This window comes from Pelodiscus sinensis, chromosome 20, assembly GCF_052426305.1.
Source record: "Pelodiscus sinensis isolate ZL-2025 chromosome 20, ASM5242630v1, whole genome shotgun sequence".
Lineage (NCBI taxonomy): Eukaryota > Metazoa > Chordata > Testudines > Trionychidae > Pelodiscus > Pelodiscus sinensis.
The window spans coordinates 21,757,737-21,779,368 of record NC_143071.1 but is presented as its reverse complement, the minus strand read 5'-3'; the positions used below and the strand labels follow the sequence as shown (position 1 = coordinate 21,779,368).

The following is a 21,632-nucleotide window of genomic DNA, read 5'->3' as shown; positions in this document are numbered from 1 at the left end:
AGGGTAATACAGGGATGATCTTCTATGCAAAATGTTTCTCTCTGTTAGAAAAGTTTCAAATTCCAGGGAAGTAAATTGACTGCCATTATCTGAAACCAGTTCTTCCCTGCTAAAAATGGTAGAGAGGAACTTAATTACTGTAGCAGAAGAGATTTGCGATGTAAACGCTATCTCAGGCCACTTACTGAAATAGTCTATTAAAGTAATGGCATAACGACAGTCAATTGGAGCAGTATGAAAGTGTCCTACGATATCAATCAAAACTTTTTCCCATGCAGAATCAGGACCAGGCTATAATTCTGGGGTACATGTCACTGCTGTCTTATCATGCATTTGGCAAGTGACACAGGATTTTATGATTGCTTCAGTTTGGGAGTCCATCCCTGGCCACCAATACAGATCCCGTAGTCAGTGTTTGGTTCTGACAATTCTTCAATGAGTATCGTGTGCCAAGTGTATGAGTTTTGAGTGTAATTCTTCTGGCACAAGTAGCTGGTGTGTACCTCGTAACACACAGCCATCAAGCAAAGTTCATCCCAAACTCTAAAACAAGGGAAAAAAACTGGATCAAAGTTTTTAGGGTTACTGGGCCATCTCTTTGTCAGAAATTCCCATAGCTTTTGTTGCACTGGACATGCTGAACAAGCAGCTTAGAATTGCTCTCTTGGAACTGCAGTAAGAGCACTTGTAATAAGTGCAACTACTTCATCCTCATCCTCCAGTGGAATATCTGGTGAAGACAAACAAAATGCAGGACAATGTAGCACTTTAAAGACTAACAAGGTGGTTTATTAGATGATGAGCTTTGGTGGGCCAGACCCACTTCCTCAGATCAAATAATGGAAGAAAACAGTCACAACCATATATACCAAAGGATACAATTTTAAAAAAATGAACACACATGAAAAGGACAAATCACATTACAGAACAGAAAGGGAATGTGGGGGGGGGGGGGGAGGAAGGAAGGTGAATGCCAGTGAGTTAATGATATTAGAGGTGGGGAAGGGGAAATGTCTGTGAGTTAATAGTATTAGAGGTGATAATTGGGGAAGACAAAGACAGGCAAGAAAGGCAATCAGCTATCATATTTTGGGGTATGTCTACAATACAATGTTAGTTCGAACTAACGGACGTTAGTTCGAACTAACATTCATAGGCGCTACACTAGCGCTCCGATAGTTCGAATTTAAATCGAACTAGCGGAGCGCTTAGTTCGAACTAGGAAAACCTCATTTTACGAGGATTAAGCCTAGTTCGAACTTACTAGTTCGAATTAAGGGCTGTGTAGCCCCTTAATTCGAACTAGTGGGAGGCTAGCCCTCCCCAGGTTTCCCTGGTGGCCACTCTGGCCAACACCAGGGAAACTCTATTGCCCCCCTCCCGGCCCCGGACCCCTTAAAGGGGCACGGGCTGGCTACGGTGCCCGTGCCAGGTGCAAGCCTGCCAGCACCCAGCCAGCAGACCCTGCACTTGGCACGGCACAGAGCCACCCACCCGATGTCCCTCAGCCCACCCCCTCTTCCCGGGACCAGGCTGGCGGCTCCCGGGAGCTTGCCCGGGACCGCAAGAGGCGGGCACCTTCCTGGCTAGTGCAGACATCGTGGAACTTGTCCACGATCTCTGCACTAGGCACAGGAAAGTGGCCGTCTAGGGCAGGAGAGCTGCCAGCCTGGCCACCCAGGAGCAGGTTGGCATGAAAATCAAGGGGGTCCACTGAGACCCCCGACCCTGAGCCCTGAGCTTACAATGGCCGTCCTGGGTCAGACCAAAGGTCCATCTAGCCCAGTAGCCTGTCTGCCGACAGCGGCCAACCCTAGGGACCCTGGAGGGGATGGACCGAAGACAGTGACCAAGCCATTTGTCTCGTGCCATCCCTCTCCAGCCTTCCACAAACTTTGGGCAGGGACACCACTCCTACCCCCTGGCTAAGACTACTCCATGGACCCAACTTCTCATTAAATTCTGTTCTAGTTGTAGCCTTCACAGCCTCCTGCAGCAAGGAGTTCCACAGGTTAACTATTTGCTTTGCGAAGAACAACTTTCTCTTACTAGTTTCAAGCCTGCTACCCATTCCTTTCCTTTGGTGTCCTCTAGTCCTTCTTTATGGGAACTCAGGAAGAACTTTTCTGAATGCACCCTCTCCACCCAACCCCTGCTTTTAGAGACCTCTATCCTGTCCCTGCTCCATCTCCTCTTTTCTAAGCTGAACAGTCCCAGTCTCTGTAGCCTCTCTTCATCTGGGACCTGTTCCCAACCCCTGATCATGCTAGTTGCCCTCCCCTCTCCCAGCCTCTCTCTTCCCCTCTCCCACCTCCTTTTCCCAGTCTCCCCCAGTTTTGTTCAATAAAGACAGATTCCATTTTTTAACACAATTGTCCTTTATTTTGTACATCAAGAAAAGGGGCTAGGGAAGGGTAAGTGGACGGAGGTGAGGGAGGAATGGGGTACGAGACCCCGATGGGGAGGACTGGGCTGGCTCTGCGGGCTTCTGGGGGTGGAAGCTCTCCTGCAGCCCCCCAATTGCCCCCTCTCCCCAGATGGCAGCCTGCAGCAAGTGCAGCCGGTCTGATGGCCGAGTGGTGTGATGTGCCCAGTGTGGGCACTCCGGGCACTCCAAGCCAGGACTGCTTTTCAAGCGGGGCACCCCTGAGAACTGTCTGTCCGGGGTGGGAGTCGGGTCCCTTTAAGCGCAGCCCTCGGCTAGCCTGAGACAGCATCTCCACACTCTAAGTCCTCCTCTGATGCCCTGCTGGCACTGCTTCCGGCCATCCTTAAGCCCTGTTCAGGGTCCACTCAATGTGGACATGCTAGTTCGAATTAGCAAAACGCTAATTAGAACTAGTTTTTAGTTCTAGATGCGTTAGTTCGAATTAGCTTAGTTCGAATTAACTAGTGTAGACATACCCTTGGTTTCCAGGCTTATATTCCAGTTCATAATTAAGAGATTAGTCTTGCAGACCATCTAACAATACGATTTCCTGCTCTTCCCAGTCCTTTTGTGATTAGCAATGTTGTCAAAGGGCTGTGGTCTGTGTGCAACTTGAATGTGCGGCCCCACAGGTAAGTTCTCCATTTTTCAGTAGCCCAGACACAAGCAAGTGCTTCTTTTTCAACTGTAGAATATTTTCTCTCAGTATCACTCAGTGTCCTTGAAGCAAATGCAACAGTCCTCTCTGTGTTGTCCTCATGAAGTTGTATGAGGACAGCTCCAAGTCCATAATCAGAAGCATCAGTAGTTACAATTGTGGGCAATGCAGGACTGAATAGTGCAAGTACTGGACTATGTACAATCAAATCTTTCACAGTTTCCAAACTAGCTTGTGCATCCGTTGTCCATACCAAGGTTGAACTTCTCCATAGTAATTCTCGTAACGGTTCAATGACAGAAGCATAATTGGGAATGAATTTTGCATACCAGGAAGTAAGACCCAAGAAGGAACGTAAGGTTTGCAAATCTGTTGGAGGAGGAGCATTTGAAATTGCTAGGATATGATCTGGATCAGGTTTTAGTCCAGCTGGTGAAATTGTATGCCCCAGAAAGAAGAGTTCTGTTTGTCTAAATTTGCATTTAGACAAATTGAGCTTGAGGCCTGCTGTGCTGATGCAGTTTAGTACAGACTGCAGGTTATTGTCATGCTCCTCAGAAGTCTTTCCAAACACAATAATATCATCCAGATAGCACTGAACTCCATGTTGATTCTTCAGAATCAATTACCGTATTTTCCGGCGTATAGGGCGACTGGGTGTATAAGACGACCCCCTATCTTTTTAATTAAGAGATAGGGTTTCATCTTATACCCCAGCGCCCCTCCGCCTCCTTTGCTCCCGGTGTCCCTGGTCTGCTGGAGATGGTCCCCAGCAGACCAGAGGCACCGGGAGCAAAGCCGCCAGGAGCGCCTGGGCTGCCCCCCTCCCGCCGGAGCCCCTCCGCGGCTTTGAAAGCCTCGGGGGAAGCCGGCGGGGGGGCATCCCAGGCGCGCATGGGCTGCCCCCCCGCCGGAGCCCCTCCGCGCCGCCGCGGAGGGGCTCCGGCGGGGGGCAGCCCATGCGCGCCTGGGATGCCCCGCCACCGGCTTCCCCCGAGGCTTTCAAAGCCGCGGAGGGGCTCCGGCGGGGGGGCAGCCCATGCGCGCCTGGGATGCCCCCCCGCCGGCTTCCCCCGAGGCTTTCAAAGCCGCGGAGGGGCTCCGGCGGGGGGGCAGCCCATGCGCGCCTGGGATGCCCCGCCGCCGGCTTCCCCCGAGGCTTTCAAAGCCGCGGAGGGGCTCCGGCGGGGGGGCAGCCCATGCGCGCCTGGGATGCCCCCCCGCCGGCTTCCCCCGAGGCTTTCAAAGCCGCGGAGGGGCTCCGGCGGGGGGGCAGCCCATGCGCGCCTGGGATGCCCCCCCGCCGGCTTCCCCCGAGGCTTTCAAAGCCGCGGAGGGGCTCCGGCGGCGGGGCATCCGGCGTACAAGACGACCCCCGATTTTTGGGGGATGTTTTTTAACATCAGAGGTCGTCTTGTACGCCGGAATATACGGTACATCATTTTTTGGAAGGCAGTTGGGGCAGATGCAAGACTGTATGGAACATGTTTAAAAGAAATAGTCTCTCATGTGTAATAAATGCTGTGAGATCTCTGCTATCTTCATGCAACATAACCTGGTGGAATGCGCTCTGCAAATCAAGAGTAGAAAACATCTTTTCTTCACGGAGTTCTGCAAATACTTCTATGTGAGGCAGAGGGTGGCTGTCAAGCACAATAGCTTTATTTGACTCCCTTAAGTTTACACAGATGAATGCCTCCATCCTTTTTCTGTGTCACTACTATAGGTGAAACCCATTCCGAAGAGTCAATCTCTTCAATAATATCCTTTTGTACAAGTTTTTTAAGTTCTTCTGAAACAGCTTCCCTGACGGAAAATGGTAAGCACCGTAACTTCTGTCATACAGGCATCACATTATGTTGCATTTTAATTTGGGCATAAATCCATAAGCATAGCCAAGTTTCTCCTCAACCTGGTCTTGGGTCCCAGCTGAAACTGGTATGTGTACTGCAAGAGTGCTTTGCTGAGGAAGATCAATTCATCCATTAACTACCCTGAGGTTTAAAGCAGCCTATAAATCTCTGCCAAGGATAGGAGTGCCTTTGTGGACAATGTAGAACTCTGCAGTTACACAGCAATCACCAAAAGTCACTGTTGCTGGCAGGCAGCCATATATTAGAATTTGGTTTTTCAAATAGCGTTCAGTAAGAGGCACATCTTTAAAGTAATGCAGATAGATGAAATCAAGTAGTATAGATACTACGGAGCCAGTGTCCAACATTAGCTGAATAGGATGTGATTTGCCTAAAGATGTGGCAGAAACATTTACAGTACAACTTATCTGTTCTGGAATATGTGCAGTAGTGATTTTGTCCACACTCAGCACAGTCATAGAATCATAGAACTGGAAGAGACCTCAGAAGGTCATCAAGTCCAGCCCCCTGCTCTAGGCAGGTCCAGTTCCAACTAAATCAACCCAGCCAGGGCTTTGTCAAGCCAAGACTTAAACCCTCTAGGGAAGGAGACTCCACTACTTCCCTAGGTAACCCATTCCAGTGCTTCACCACCCTCCTAGTGAAATAGTTTTTCCTAATATCCAACCTGGACCTCTCCCACCACAACTTGAGACCATTGCTCCTTGTTCTGCCATCTGTCACTACTGAGAACAGCCTCTCTCCATCCTCTTTGGAACCTCCCTTCAGGAAGTTGAAGACTGCTATCAAATCCCCCCTCACTCTTCGCTTCTGAAGACTAAGTCCCTCAGCCTCTCTTCATAAGTCATATGCTCCAGCCCCCTAATCATTTTGGTTGCCCTCCGCTGGACCCTCTCCAATGCGTCCACATCCTTTTTGTAGTGGGGGCCCCAGAACTGGACACAATACTCCAGATGTGGCCTCACCACATCTGGTATTGTAACTGCATGAACCTGTTGATTGGATTGGCTCCTGCGGCACACCTTAGCAAAATGCTCAATCTTTTTGCAGTGATTGCACTGAGCTACTTTTGCAGGACATCTTGTGTAGCTTGCAAGGTTTTGTGGGGATCCACAGTGAAAGCATGCTTTTGCTGTGCTTTGAATTTGCTGATTCTGTGTTCTTTTTATTAGTTTGCTCTTTGTAATTGTTTGTCTGCAGTGATAGTGGACTTTGCTGCAAAGGAATCACAGCCTGGAGTGGGCCTCCTGTATCCATGCTCATTACTTTGGCTTCTGCTATAGCTGACTCAATCTGGGTAGTAATGGTTATTGCTTTTTCCAGTATAAGTTGTGGTTCTAGAAGCAAGCGTTCTCTTACACATGGTTGTTTTCTCTAATCATCTCATCTGCCATATTCCTAAAGTCACAAGTTACAATCAGACTCCTCAGAGAAGCAATATATTGCATTATAGTCTCCCCTGGTTTCTGCTGGCGAACTCTGTAGCGATTAGCTACCACATTCACTTTTGGCACAAAAAAGTTCTTTAATGCAGTGAGTGCAGTCTCATATTTATCATCTGCAAGGGGAAAAGTGTAAAATATACACTGCCCTTCTGCTCCAAGGTAGTGGCTTAATAGAGCACATTTTCTTACTTCAGAAATCTCTGTAGCACTGATTGCAAGCAGATAAATCAAAATAGGGATCCAGGCAGTAAAAGCTATTGGAGGCTCACCTAGGCTTTGCAGAAAGGGTGCAGAAGATCCATCCTTGTCGTCAAAATGTTGCATCATGAAAGCAAGATATTAACAAACTTCAGCAGGACTTTATTTACCAAAAGTGAAACCTCTTTACAAAGCTGCTGCACCCCTCTGTAGTTCTCACTCAGCCCTGGCTAATCTTCTCCCCCTTCCTTCCTGTTTCCTGTGCTTCCAGACTCCCAACAGCCAGTGCTCCCAGTTCTAATAATTACAAGCAGCATCTAAAACACCACAGCTACACAGCGTGGCTACGTCTAGACTGGCATGATTTTCTGGAAATGCTTATAATGGAAAAGTTTTCCGTTAAAAGCATTTTTGGAACAGAGCGTCTAAATTGGCACGGACGCTTTTCCACAAAAGCACTTTTTGCGGAAAAGCGTCTGTGCCAATCTAGACGCGCTTTTCCGCAAAAAAGCCCCAATCGCCATTTTCGCGATCAGGGCTTTTTTGCGGAAAACAAATCTGACCTGTCTACACTGGCCCTTTTGCACAAAAGTTTTGCACAAAAGGACTTTTGCCCGAACGGGAGCAGCATAGTATTTCCGCTGACAATCTTACATGAGATCGTCAGTGCTTTTGCGGAAATTCAAGCGGCCAGTGTAGACAGCTGGCAAGTTTTTCCGGAAAAGCGGCTGATTTTCTGGAAAAACTGGCGAGTCTAGACACAGCCCATGCTTATTTCAAAATAAGCTATTTCAGACATTTTTTTTTACAGTACAGGGAAACCTCAAAATTAGTCCGAGGCAGGCTCCCATTGGGTGTGTCAACACTGCACCCTTAGTTTGAAATAAGCTACGCAATTTGAGCTACAGAAATTGCATAGCTTATTTTGAGTTAATTTCAAAATAGTTTATTTCATAATCTGATGTGGTCTACACGGCGCTAAATTTTGAAATAAACCAGTATTCAGAAACGTCCCTTAATCCTAGTGGAATGAGGTTTACAGAGATGTCAGAATAGTGAGCCCATTATATTTCGAAATAACAGGCTTGTTTCAAAGATGCGGAATAGCTATTTTGGGGAACCAGAAGTGTCCTGAAATAGCGCCACAGTGCAGACGTACCCATAATGTGCACATGCTATCTTGATTTAGAGCCTCAGGGGGCACTAGGGAGTAATTACTTTGAATGGCCCTGGAGAGGAGCTATTTCAAAATAGCAGCAGTGGAGCATCCACACTACTGCTATTCTGAAATAGCTATTTTGGAATAAATGTTATTCCTCATGGAATGAGGTTTACAGATTTTGAAATAAGCCATCCATTATTTTCAAATTATTTCAAAATAACGGAATTGCTGTCTAGAGGTTTGCATTGTTATTTTGAAATAACGTCAGTTATTTCAAAATAACTGTGCCGTATAGATGTACCGTATCAGAAACTTTGAGCTAAAGACTCTTTTTCTATATAAAGAAAAATGATTTTCCTTAGGTTTGAACTTTTGAGGTGGGAAGCCTTATAAATGTGGCACAATAGGTCAGCCTAGAGACTTAAGCAAGCCTAGAAATCTAAGATGCTTTGATTTTATTTAGAATAGTGATAGAAATGTAGCCGTGTTAGTCTGGGGTAGCTGAAGCAAAATACAGGACTATGTAGCACTTTAAAGACTAACAAGATGGTTTATTAGATGATGAGCTTTCGTGGGCCAGACCCACTTCCTCAGATCAAATAGTGGAAGAAAATAGTCACAACCATATATACCAAAGGATACAATTAAAAAAAATGAACACATATGAAAAGGACAAATCACATTTCAGAACAAGAGGGGGATGCGGGGGGGGGGAGGGGGAGGAAGGAAGGTAAGTGTCTGTGAATTGACGATATTAGAGGTGGGGAGAGTGGGATGTTTGTGAGTTAATGGTATTGGAGGTGATTTTATTTAGGCATATTTGAAATTTTTCCCAGTCATTGCCTGAAATAGTCTGTTTAATTCACTGACTACAGATAATCCCTCTGTTTAATAAATAACTTAGCTATAAACATGAAATGTGTACTGGATACATTAACTTCTGTTATCAAAACATTTAATGTTTTGTTTAATACATATGACTTTTATATGCCATTTTACATGTTTGTTTAAATTCCAGTTCCCACACTAATGTAGTCTGGGACAGATCACGAGTTAAAAGTTAATTAACTAGTACACAAGCAATATGTCATTCACCATTTTCTAGAATACTAAAACATACAATAAGAATTTGAAGCTATTTATATAATTGCATAAATACATTTATATAGTTATCATGTATCCTCTATTTAGTTGTAAATCAACATACTGAATGTTTATATCAACCAATGAGTATGTGTAACCCATGCACCTAATAGGGAACTATCTCTTTAAGAGGCCCCTATTGGGGAGGTAAGAGTGAGTTGAGCATTACTGTTACTGGGCAGATTAGCACTTCACATCCAGAAGTTTCTGGAGTTGGGGGCGTAGTTTGGGGTCAGACTTTATGAGCAAGCAGGCAGGGCAGATGCTTTTCTAAGGCCTGTGTGAGCTGGAAGAAGCTAAGCCAGGCGCAGAGAACTGGCTGCTGTTCCTCACTCTGCAGCACTTTGCAGCCGGTAGTGCTGTTGTGAACCCTCCACCAGGGATCATGGGCAATGCTACTTGGAGGTAGGAGAACCTAGGAGGGGAAATAACTTCTGTGTTAATTGTCTGCTTTAAATGCTGTTTTGATTTTAGCCAAACTGTTCTAGTTCACTTTCTCATTTAGGCCGTGTCCAGACTCAGGGGTTTTTTCGGGAAAAGTAGCCTTTTCCCGAAAAAACTTCCCCTGCATCCAGACTCAAGCCGCGTTCTTTCGAAATTATTTCGAAAGAACGCGGCTTTTCTTTCGATGGCGGTAAACCTCATTTCACGAGGAAGAACGCCTTCTTTCGAAAGTTCCTCTTTCGAAAGAAGGCGTTCTTCAATGTAAAGAGGCCGTCTTCGAAAGAGAGCATCCAGACTCGCTGGGTGCTCTCTTTCGAAAAAGCGGATTTCTCTTTCGAAAGATCCGCCTGCAGTCTAGACGCGATCTTTCGAAAGAGGCTCTTTCGAAAGATGCTTTCGAAAGAGCCTCTTTCGAAAGAAGCCTGCAGTCTAGACATAGCCTTAGTTGGATTCTTCAGCTCCTATGTATGGCTATGTCTAGACTGCAAGCTTCTTTCGAAAGAGAGCATCCACACCTCAAAAGGATTGAAAAAGTGATCCGCTGTTTCCAAAGAGTGTGTCCAGACTGCTAGGATGCTTTCTCACAAAAAGGGCACCTGGAACCACTTATGGCAGGTCATGAGGGCAGCATTTAAGTTTCGGTGCTGCTGCATGAGGCTTGCAGAGACACATGCTTAAAGGGACCCCCTGGACAGCCCTTTCTTTGCTCCTGCTGCTTGCTTGCCTACCTGAGTGAGGGACAGCAAAGCTTTTGCAGTGTGTGCTTTGGTTGCCCAGCTTTCTTGGAGGCCACGGCATTTTGGTTTTTTATTTGTTTTTCTGGGTTTTTTTTTGTTTTGCCATGGAGCCAGCGTAGCCCCTGGGCAGCTTCTGCAGCACTTTCATCATACCATGATGACGGTCCTGCCCCTTCTGGCCTTAGACCTCAACCTCGAGACCCTTGACCTGGGGGATTTTGATAGCAGCCTTCAACTTCCTGAAGGGAGGTTCCAAAGAGGCTGGAGAAAGGCTGTTTTCAGTAATGACGCATGGCAGAACAAGGAGCAATGGTCTCAAGTTGTGGTGGAAGAGGTCCAGGTTGGATATTAGGAAAAACTATTTCACTAGGAGGGTGGTGAAGCACTGGAATGGGTTACCTAGGGAAGTAGTGGAGTCTCCATCCCTAGAGGTGTTTAAGTCTCGGCTTGACAAAGCCCTGGCTGGGTTGATTTAGTTGGGATTGGTCCTGCCTTGGGCAGGGGTCTGGACTTGATGACCTTCTGAGGTCTCTATGATTCTATGATTGAAAGTTTATTACTCCCAGTGTTGAAGATGGTGTTAGGAGCTGGTAACAAGGCATCCACTGCAGAATGCTTTGATATTTTAGAGAAAGCATATGGAAGTGTCATAAGTGCATCTGAGCTTAAGGATCAATTTTCGGAGACACACCCGCACATTAGAGAGCCACCTCCTCCATACCTTACTCGACTACATGCATTAGTCCAAGAAATTTTGGAGGCTGGTGGGGTAAAAGATACTGAATTGTACTCTTACATACAAGATCAATTTTTCCATGGCTGTTGGCATGAATCCTTATTAAATATGCTCTTAATAAAAGGAATTAATTGCACTGGTAGAAAAAAGAGCATCTCTTATGCCATACTCCTTTTTGAGATGAGATCCATTGAAAGACAGTATTGTGATAAATAAGAGAAAACTTTAACAAGAACTAGAGGAAAAGGGAAGGCCATTAAGTAGGAGTAGCTTACAATTGGTAAAGGCATCTGAAATTACTTGCAGTGCCAATGAAGAAGTTACTTCAATAGACTGGAAGGAAAAATATCTGCAGGCTGAGCAGCAGTTGGTGGGACTGCAGTTGACCCAACCAACTTCTGAAATGTCCATTTCAGACAAATGATTTACTCCTCTAAGACCAAAAGAATAATAAACGAGTAATAACAAATTTTAACAGAAGAAATCCTTTATGTTTTAACTGGGGAAAAAGGGATATTTGAAATTGAATGTGAGAATTCTCCTAACCCCAAACTAGTACATCAGCAATTGACTGGTAGACGTTCAAATCAGAACAAATGTGAGCCAGGAAGAAAATAAACTAACAACTCTCAGAGCCAGGCTGCTAGTCGGTGGGTTCAGGAGACAGGATACCCAAAAGGGTGTCAGTGAGGCCATCCGGCAGTTAGTAGGACCTGCTTGTCATGGCTATGTTTATCTAGATGGAGTAAAGAGTACCTGCCTGATAGATACTGGTTCTCAAGTGACATGCTTATGTGAAACTTTCTATTATGACCATTTATCTCATCAAAAGTTAGTCAATTGGCAGTGTACTTCAGATAGAAGGGGCTGGAGGGCAAATGGTTCCATACCTGGAATATATTACTGAAGATGCAATTCCCAAAGTTCACCTGTGGGACTGACAAACAACATGAGGTACTAGCCTTGGTATGTCCAGATCAATGTCTGAATCAACAAGTGTCAGCACTCATAGGCACCAATGAGTGGGCTGAAACGTAGTCAATTTTTACTCAGAGGTTTCAAAAAGAAGCTGATGAAGGGATTGAAGTGGTTTTAATAGGAAGATGATCAGTGCAAATTCCACCTGGTACATCCAAAACAGTGCACTTGCACCTGGTGGGCTAGCAGTTCCCCCTTGTGACGGGCTAGCCTTGTCCCCCTTTCCGCATTTGGGCAGTCTCCTTCAGCATGCGCAGAAAGCCGGCGGCTGCATTTAAATGCAGCACCGGCTCAGCTGGGGAGGAGGAACGCCAGCACCATAGGGGGAGGAGCCGGGGACGCCACGGCAAGGTTGCGGGCGGCCACGACCCAAGGGCGGAGGAGAGGGGCTGCTGGAGACCCCAGAGGCAGGGTGGAACCATCTGGAGCCGGTGGCACCCGTGCCAGTGCGGAGGGGAATGCCACACACGCGACGGAGGCCGACGCCGATCCTGAGCCCAAACCCGAAGGCACCGAACGCACGGAGGACCGAGCAGAGGAGGGCCGGGACTGGAAAACCAACCCAGAAAGTGCCTGAAGCCTCCGAGGTCCCGAGGAGTCCCACTACGCGGCAGACTCGCCGAACCCTCCAGTCCGTGGAACCGGGAAGAGACGCCAGAAGGACCAGCGCCACCTTGGGAACTGCAGCCCCGCAGACACAGCCTCTAGTGGAGGTAGGAAGGAGACCCAGGACGGGGGTGCGCTGGCACGGCTGGCCGGCAACAACCCCGAGAGGGGTGGTGAGGAGACGATGACACAGTCCTCGCCATACGGGTAAGGGCCAGGTGGCCTACCCTTAGGGTCCTGGGGCCGGGGCTCGGGAGCGCGGGAGGGCCCGAGCACCCCTACGCCACACCTGTGGGCTCAGGCCACTAGGGCTGTGTCTAGACTACATGCCTCTGTCGGATTACTGCAGCCTGGTGTTGACTGATTGCCAAAACCATGCTGTGGTGCCTTCCTGTTTCATTAGCATAACACCGTCAAAGCTGCAGCAAGCTTTAGATATTATGTAGCTCATTTGTACAGCTTGCCTCCACACGTGTGGGGATTTTTTTTTAATAAAAAAACATCGCCTCTTTCAGATTTACATGTTTGATCAAGCATAAGACTGAATTCTCTTCTTTTTCAGGGAGCAGATAATAGGTAGAGCTATCCATCCATCTATTTTGTTACACGCTTCTTGGCTGGGCAGCTTATTTGTTGCTACTAAACCATGTTCATTCCCACTGACATTTAAAGGGCCATTATATGATTACTGTCACAGTTTAATACCCAGTTTCTGAAACCAATTCCCTCACCCCAGATGATGGATTCACGTTTATGTCACTGTAATTTGTTTTTCCTCAGCTGTGTATGCTGCACACTGGCAAAATGCTTTTACTGTCAAAGGCAGTTTTCTGCGGGACCTGGCCCGCAGGGCTAAGTTATAACTGCACTGCTTTAGGCAAATAGGAGCTTCCCTCTCTTTCAATAGCTTTAGCAAAACAAAATAACAGAACTTTTGAGAGTCCTAATTGCATTTTGGAGCCACCTCTCCTCCCCCTTTGAGTCACTGTCAAAACAAAACATTAAACATGATAGTCCAGGATATTGCAATTCAGTGGCTACGTGCATACAGATTATTAGCTATCACAGCTGCTTAACCACCCGTCTACAGAGCACAGACTAGAACTAATCATGCCCGTCTGTTCTCCACACAGAATACCACTTGAATGCAGAAAACAAGAGCCAAGCTATTCTGGGAGGACCTGTATGAAGCTCCTATCTGCTTTGCTGACCAGACAGAGAGGGCAACAACCACACATCTTTGAGGAAGTCTGATGGCAGTGCACAGTTTGACAGCATGGGACATGCTGAGGGGAGAAATTCACACTACTTTTGCTCTTTTGGGTAATATTGATTATTAATTTGGCTCCTCAACAGTGTTTTTAAGAAAGGATTGCTAGGTCAGCCTTGAAGATTGGCTGCCAATGACAGTGTAGGAATTTGACTGGAACATAGGTTCAAGAAGGACTGTGAGATGCTCTATAATACTATTTAGCACTTCTCATCCAAGGATCTTAATGTGCTTCGCAAGGAAAGGTTAAGTGTGACACTGCAGCCCCATACTTTTATGGAAACAGGTTTTTAAATATGAATACATATAACTCAAATAGGTTTTATGCAAACCTGGGCAACTATCTTATCATTGAAGAGCTTGTAATCCCCTGAATGAGTATATTCTATTTGTGTTCATGTATCATTCTGGTATGTGAAATTAGAAATATTAAGTGGAAATCGTTTTATTAATCTAAGGGTACATCTACATTGCAGGGCTCAATTTGAAATAAGCTATGCAAATTGAGCTATGTCAATTGCATATCTCATTAGCTTATTTCAAAATAGGGAGTGTTTACACAGCACTTACTTCAAAATAGAGCACTCTTCCTCCAACTTCCCTTATTCATGCAATGATGATTACAGGAGTTGGAGTAAGAAGTCCTCCAGCTTCGTAGTATTTTGACACATTTCAAAATGACTGCCTGCTGTGTAGATGTGGACTAAATTATTTTGGAATAGCACTAGTTATTTCAAAATAGTGTTGCAGTGTAGATGTACCCTAGGTCTTCTAGTGAAAGCCATTAGTGGCACTTAATGAACTTAATGGCTCTGTAATGGGGGTGGCTGTCCCACTAGGGCCTGAAAGGGTTAAAGCAGGTTGGAAGGAGCTTGCACAGAGCCCTGGCTTAGAAGGGCTTAGAAGGATCCAATAAGAAGGCAGTTTGCTGGGGCAGCTCTGATTAGAAGAAGCTTGTAGCCCGTTGGGGTCCTGGCGGGCTCTTCCCTCCTGGGTCAGTGGGTGCCCAGTCTGCCGAAGCCCAAGCACAGACAATAGTTTCAGAGCTCAGGCCCCGGTGCAGAGCAGGGCAGCAAACAACCAGTCCCAGGTCTCCTGGCTTAGGCAGAGGTCCAGGGCAAGCAGGCGGCTCTCAACGTGGGGAGATCGACATCTGGAGGACGCAGGCCAGCCCACTCCACTGTGTCCCAGCCGGGGGCCCTAGCAGCAGCAGAGCAGTCTGCTTCCTGGTCAGTAGTGATCCAGACTTCAACGTGCTGAGCACTGCTGTGGCCCAGCTAAACTGTGGCCACCTACCCCATGGCTACTTCCATTCCCCCCTGCATGGGTACCTGGGTCTCCAGCAGGTCTGCTGGATGGTTGGGGCATGTCAGTTATGGGAAATTTGTTGACCCGGGTAAGTCCTCAGCCTCTGGCAAATGTGGGGGTCCAGGCCAGTCTTCAGCGTTCTAGCCTGGGAGCACAGGGCAGACAGCCTCCTCCACTGGCTGTGTCCCGACTGAGCTCCAGGTCTGGCCTTTTATCATCCTGGCCACACCTCCTGACTTCTGGTCAGGTGAAGGGGTGGGATCAAGCTCTGCCCAAAAGGGCTCCTGGAGGAACTTTTCTTCTTCTGGGTCCGGGAGTGCCCCTTCAGCACCCGGCTGCAGCAGAAGGAGGAGGGTAGCTGCTCCTTTCCTTCCTGTGCTCCAGAGCACCCTCCCTTCCTCTCTCTCCAGTCCTGCTGTTGCTCCTGCTTCCTGGAGCCCTCTCTGGCCAGCTCTCTCCTGTGGCTGCCTACCTGCTTGCCTTCTGTTCCTGGGCCTCTCCCTCCTAAGACTGCTGCCACCACCCACAGCTTGCTGCTGTCTCAGGGCGGGGGTGAGCCTGCTGGCCTGCCCCCCCCCCCATCCAGAAGGAGAGGTGAAGAGGACCCACTACCACCAGCATACACCACCCGGAGGTCCTTCCTTTGTGGGCTGCTACCCGCCTGCTGCTGCTACAGCACCTGTGCCCCGTCGAGGAGGAGGACCACCACTTGGACTGTGGAGGGGCTTTGTTTGTTGAGACTGAGCCTTTACCATGTCCCCAGGAGCACAGATGTTAAACTGAGTTGCTGTGAGGGGGGCTAAGGGAGAGGCACAGAGCCCTCCCCACAGTCTAGTTGCCCCCTCTATTTATATTGCCACAACCCCCTCCACCATCCTCCGTTAACACCAGCACCAGCTCTTTGCCCCTCGGTGGGGCTAGCTGCCCCCTTTCCACCTGAGACTGTTTGTGCAGCAGTGGGTGAGAGACTGAGCCCCATGAGTGCTTGTGGGTGCATTCCCTCCCTTAGACTTGGCCCCCCTCCCTCAGCTATGTTTGGCTGGGGGGCCTCCTCCACCCTCTACTCCCCCATTGGTCCCCTATTACAGCAGCTGGCTTCCCTGTTGCCTTCCCTAGCAGCCCCGTTTGTTTTTCCTTCCCACCCTGCCATAGCCCTCCCTGAGACTCAGTTTGTTGCCTTCCCCACCCTGCCCCTGAAAGTTTGTTTGTTTGCTGACCCAATTCCACGCAGTTCCCTGGTCTGCCCCTCCCACACCACTGGTCAGTTTGCTGTTAGCCCTGTCCTCTGAGCCTCTGCCCTCCTTAGTGCCCTACCAATCCTAGGCCTCCACTGCTCCTGCTTGCTCCCTCCCTCAGCCTCCCATTAGTTCCCTGCCTACTGCCCAGTGCACCCTGGCCTCCTCCTTGAGCACTCATGCCCCTTCCTTCCCCAGTTAGTTAGTGCCCCCCATTCACTGCGCTCCCCTTGATGTTGCCATAGACACCCCCCCTTTCCCAGTGCAGCTGGCAGAGCTGGCACCCTCACCCTGCACCTGAAGCCTTGTTCCTGTCCTGTCCCACCAGCACCCTCCTTCACGGCCTCCCTTACAGGGAGACGTGGTTGCTGGCTTCCTTTTTCCTCTATTCCCAATCTGCGCCCCTCCTCCGCTAGTGCCCTCCCCCCTGCAAACAGTCTAGCAGGAGAGAGTGGTCCCTTTCCCTATCCCTATCCTCTCCTACCTCCAATCACAAGTGGCTGCTTTCCCTACCTTCCCAGCCGTGTCTCCCCTCGCCCCCCCATGCGCCCCTGCCTCTCTCTAGTACACTCCTCCTCTGCATCCAACTAAGCAGGGAGGAGTGGTTGCTTTCCCTATTCCCCCTCCCCCAATCATGAACCCCCCTTCCCTCGCATCCCTGTCCCTTCCTCTAGCACCCTCCTTGCAGGGAGGAGTGGTTGCTTTCTGCACCTTCCCAGTTGTACCCCAACCCATGCACCCCTACTCCTCTCTCTAGCCCCCTCCTCCTCTCATCCAGCTAAGCAGGGAGGAGTTGTTGCTGCCCCTTCCTTTGGTTGCCCCTCCCTGAATGTGGTGCTCTCTTCCCCAGCCTTCAGTCTAGCGGGGAGGAGTGGTTGCTGCCCCTGTTCCCCATATTTCTTCTCCCCCACTCAGTACCCTCCTCCTGAGCCCCATTCCTATAGGGAGGAATGGTTAACCCATCTCCCTATCCCCTCCTACCCCTTCCCCTTCATTGACGCTCTCCATCCCCCTTGTGGAGTCCATCCCCAAGGAGGCCTAGGATGGAGCTCCCCTGGCCCCTCTACCATCTGTGTCCCCCGCTGTCACTGCTGAGGTAATTGCTGCCTTGGCGGCTGGCGGGGAGGGCTCTGGGGATGGACTTCAGCTCCATGTTCGAGGAAATCAAGGACCTGGGTCTGACCCTAGTAGTTCAGGAGTAGAACAACCCTTTGCCAACGGGTCTCGGTCTGTACGGCGACTCAGTTGCGCTGCCTTCTCCTCCTCCTTCTCCTTCTCCCTCTGCCTTGTCCCAGGTGGACTCTCCTATCCTCACCTTTGGGGCACCCCTAATACTGCCCATTTGGCCCAGCCACCATAGGCACCGAGTCCTTAGGGGCAAAAGTTGATGCCAAGCAGCCAGGTCCTGGGCTTGTGGGTGCCCCCTCCACCTCTGAGGTGGAGCAGTCGCCTTCCCTCCCTGCTGGGTGCCCAGCAATTGATACCGTTGTAACCAACACCGTGGCTTTGGACAAAAGCTCCACCCAGCCACCCGAGTCCAGTGTTGGTGTCAGCCCTCTCCCTGCCTCCATCCCCTCGGTCCGCAGCCCCATTTAGGAGGTGCCGCAGCCCGGTGGCCCAGACCTGGGGGACTGTCCCGTTGCCCTTTCCCTGTCCCGATCCTTGCCTTGTTCCCATCCATACCCCAGGGTCCTGACCCCACCCTTATTCAGGTCCTGAGCCCAACCCACCCCCATTCCTAGTCCCGCTCCCACCATTACCCTCATTTCCACTCCTGTTCCCGGCCCAATGTCCGACCCTAACCCTATTCCTGTTTCCATCCCCACTGCGATGTCTGTTCCCCCTCCACCAATCCCACTGATATTGCCACCCCCATGGGGGTGTCTTGTTCCCACTATCTGTGAGTGGCCTTCCCTACCCTGACCAGGAAGCACGGCATCCACTGCCTCCTGGTCCCCACTTCACCCCGTATGGAAACATACGTGTGGGCATTGGCAAGGGTGGTGGGGTCCCCAGCTGTAGTGGTGGTGTCCAAGATGTACAGCAGGGTGGTATTCTATCTTGCCTTGGAGGCTGCCATCCAGGAGGCGGTGGAGAGGGGCTTGCATGTGCTCCTCAAGTCGCTAGAGAACCTGGGTGTACAGGTGGGCCTTCCTTCCTTCCTTCCTGCCCAATGCTGCCCTGTTGCCTGCCTTCTCCACCCTGGGGAAACCTATTTCCACTGTCAGCCCTCTTCCATTGGGCTGCAAGGGCCCTGCCTTTCATCACGTTTTGTCATTCTGCTGCAAGCTACAGCTGCAGATGATGCTGGCAGTACATGGTGGGGAGGGATGGAGGGGTCCTTTTTGGTGCCTTACCCGGGGGCCCTTTACTGAATCCATTACTCCTCGTGGGAGACCTAGTGTTTCTTCTGCTGAGCGACAGGGCATGTTCGGAAGGGCTGCCCCCTCGCCCAGTCTGAAGAGGCATCCAGGCCCCCCAGGACCTGGGAGAATGCTATCCCCAACACCGCCAGCCCCCCTGGTAGTCCGGCCTTCGTGGCTGCCCCTCCTTCTATTGCCAACGGCTCTGTTGCAGTGCCAAGGGCTCCCCCCTGGCATGCCCTGGCGAGCTGCAGGACCCCGCCTCTGTCCAACCTGATTTAGCGGGGCCTGAGGTGAAGAGGCTGGCACAGTTGCTGCTGGGCGAGGGAGAGAGCTTGACCTAAGGGAGGTTTCCCTGCCCCCCGTTGTTCCTCCCTTGCCTCCTCGAACTGCCCCCCCCCCCAGTACCACCTGCACCCCCTGGCCCTGCTCCCACTGACCAGCCCTCTGCCTCTGTCTTGGAGGGCTGGACACTTTTTCAGGGGAAGTGCAGAGCCCATGGTTTGTGGTGTCAATCTCCCCACTCTGTTGAGGACGGTGGGAAGGCCCTCCGCAAAATATTGAGGGGGGCCACCTCTGCTGACATCATCCCCGAAGAGTGTCAGCCAGAGCTGCCGGCTGAGAAAGTCCAGGCAGTGGAGGGGGAAGCTTCCATCCCCCTTGTGGAGTCCATCCCCGAGGAGGCCTAGGATGGAGCTCCCCCGGCCCCTCTACCATCTGTGCCCCCCGTCGCCACTGCTGAGGCTATTTTTGCCTTAGTGTCTGACGGGGATGGCTCTGGTGCCGTGGAGATGGACTTTAGCTCCATCTTTGAGGAGATCGAGGCCCTGGGTCTGACCCCAGCAATTCTGGGGGAGGATGACCCATTGCCAGCGGGCCTCGGTCTGGGCAACGACTCAGTTGTGCTCCCTCTTCCCCCACACGGCCCAGGTGGCCACCTCCACTCTAACCCTCGGTGCACCCCTGATATTACCTGTTGGCCTGGCCAAAACAGAAGCTTTGTCTGAGGCTGCCAAGCTCCTAGGGGCAAGGGCTGGCACCGAGCTGCCAGGTCCCGGGGCAGATAGCAACCCTTCCATCTTAAAGGTGGAGCAGTTATTTTCCTTTCCCATTGGGGGCCTGCCAATGGTTGCTATTCTGGTTGATGCCGCAGGCTTGGACATTAAGGCCAACTAGATATCTGATCCCAGCGTTGGTGTGGGCCCCCTTCCCACCACCATCCCCTTGTTCCCAGATCCCATCTGGGAGGTGCCACGCTCCGGTGGCCCAGACACGGGGAAATGTACCCTCACCTCATACCTTAACCTTGATCTCACTCCCTGTCCTGGTCCCTCCACTGCTCCTGCCCCTATCCTTGGTCCCAATCCCACCCCTGCTCGCTTGTCTAACTCGATGAGGGACAGCAAAGCAGTCCTGGCTTGGAGTGCCCTGAATGCCCACACTCGGCACATCACAGCACTCGGCCATCAGCCCGGCTGCACTTGCCGCAGGCTGCCATCCGAGGGGGGGGGGTCAATCGGGGGGCTGCAGGAGAGCTTCCACCCCGAGGAGCCCGCAGAGCCACCCCAGTCCTCCCCATTGGGAGCTCGTACCCCATTCCTCCCTCACCTCCTTCCACTTACCCCTCCCTAGCCCCCCTTCCTGATGTAAAAAATAAAGGACACGTGTGTTCAAAAAGAGAAACTCTTTATTTAACAAAATGGGGGAGGGATTAACCTCTGGGGAAAAGGAGGTGGGAGAGGGGAAGAGAGAGGGTGGAAGAGGGGAGGGCAACTAAAATGATCAGGGGTTTGGAACAGGTCCCATATGAAGAGAAGCTAAAGAGACTGGGGGTACGTCTACACTACAGCGCTAGTTCGAACTAACTTAGTTCGAATTAGTTAATTCGAACTAAGCTAGTTCGAACTAACGCGTCTAGAACTAAAAACTAGTTCGAACTAGCGTTTTGCTAGTTCGAACTAGTAAGTCCACATTGAGTGGACTCTGAACAGGGCTTAATGATGGCCGGAAGCAGTGCCGGCAGGGCATAAAAGGAGGACTTAGAGCATGGAGATACTGTCTCAGGCTAGCCGAGGGCTGCGCTTAAAGGGTCCCGACCCCCACCCCGGACACACAGTTCTAAGGGGTGCCCCGCTTGCAAAGAAGTTCTGGCTTGGAGTGCCCTGAGTGCCCACACTGGGCACATCACACCACTCGGCCATCAGCCCGGCTGCACTTGCCGCAGGCTGCCATCTGGGGAGAGGGGGTAATTGGGGGGCTGCAGGAGAGCTTCCACCCCCAGAAGCCCACAGAGCCAGCCCAGTCCTCCCCATCGGGGGCTCATGCCCCATTCCTCCCTCACCTCCTTCCACTTGCCCTTCCCTAGCCCCCCTTCTTCTTGATGTACAAAATAAAGATAACGTTTCTTCCAACATTGACTCTGTCTTTATTGAAAAAAACTGGGGGAGACTGGGAAAAGGAGGTGGGAGAGGGGAAGAGAAAGGCTGGGAGAGGGGAGGGCAACTAACATGATCAGGGGTTGGGAACAGGTCCCAGATGAAGAGAGGCTACAGAGACTGGGACTGTTCAGCTTAGAAAAGAGGAGACGGAGGGGGGACAGGATAGAGGTCTCTAAAAGCAGGGGTTGGGTGGAGAGGGTGCATTCAGAAAAGTTCTTCCTGAGTTCCCATAAAGAAGGACTAGAGGACACCAAAGGAAAGGACTGGGTAGCAGGCTTGAAACTAGTAAGAGAAAGTTGTTGTTCTTGACAAAGCAAATAGTTAACCTGTGGAACTCCTTGCTGCAGGAGGCTGTGAAGGCTACAACTAGAACAGAGTTTAAAGGGAAGTGAGATAAAGTGATGGAGGTTGGGTCCATGGAGTCCTATTAGCCAGAGGGTAGGAGTGGTGTCCCTGCGCAAAGTTTGTGGAAGGCTGGAGAGGGATGGCACGAGACAAATGGCTTGGTCACTGTCTTCGGTCCATCCCCTCCAGGGTCCCTAGGGTTGGCCGCTGTGGGCAGACAGGCTACTGGGCTAGATGGACCTTTGGTCTGACCCAGGACGGCCA

The 21,632-nt window shown here is 50.3% G+C and overlaps 1 long non-coding RNA gene across 1 annotated transcript; it reads left to right on the top strand.

Moving 5' to 3' along the window:
* The first annotated feature begins 9,109 nt into the window (after positions 1–9,109).
* Positions 9,110–20,410, top strand: LOC102455239 (uncharacterized). The gene is made up of 3 exons (XR_332289.5): positions 9,110–9,313; positions 13,543–13,732; positions 15,398–20,410. It is a non-coding gene; the product is annotated as an uncharacterized LOC102455239 (long non-coding RNA).
* Positions 20,411–21,632: the final 1,222 nt, after the last annotated feature.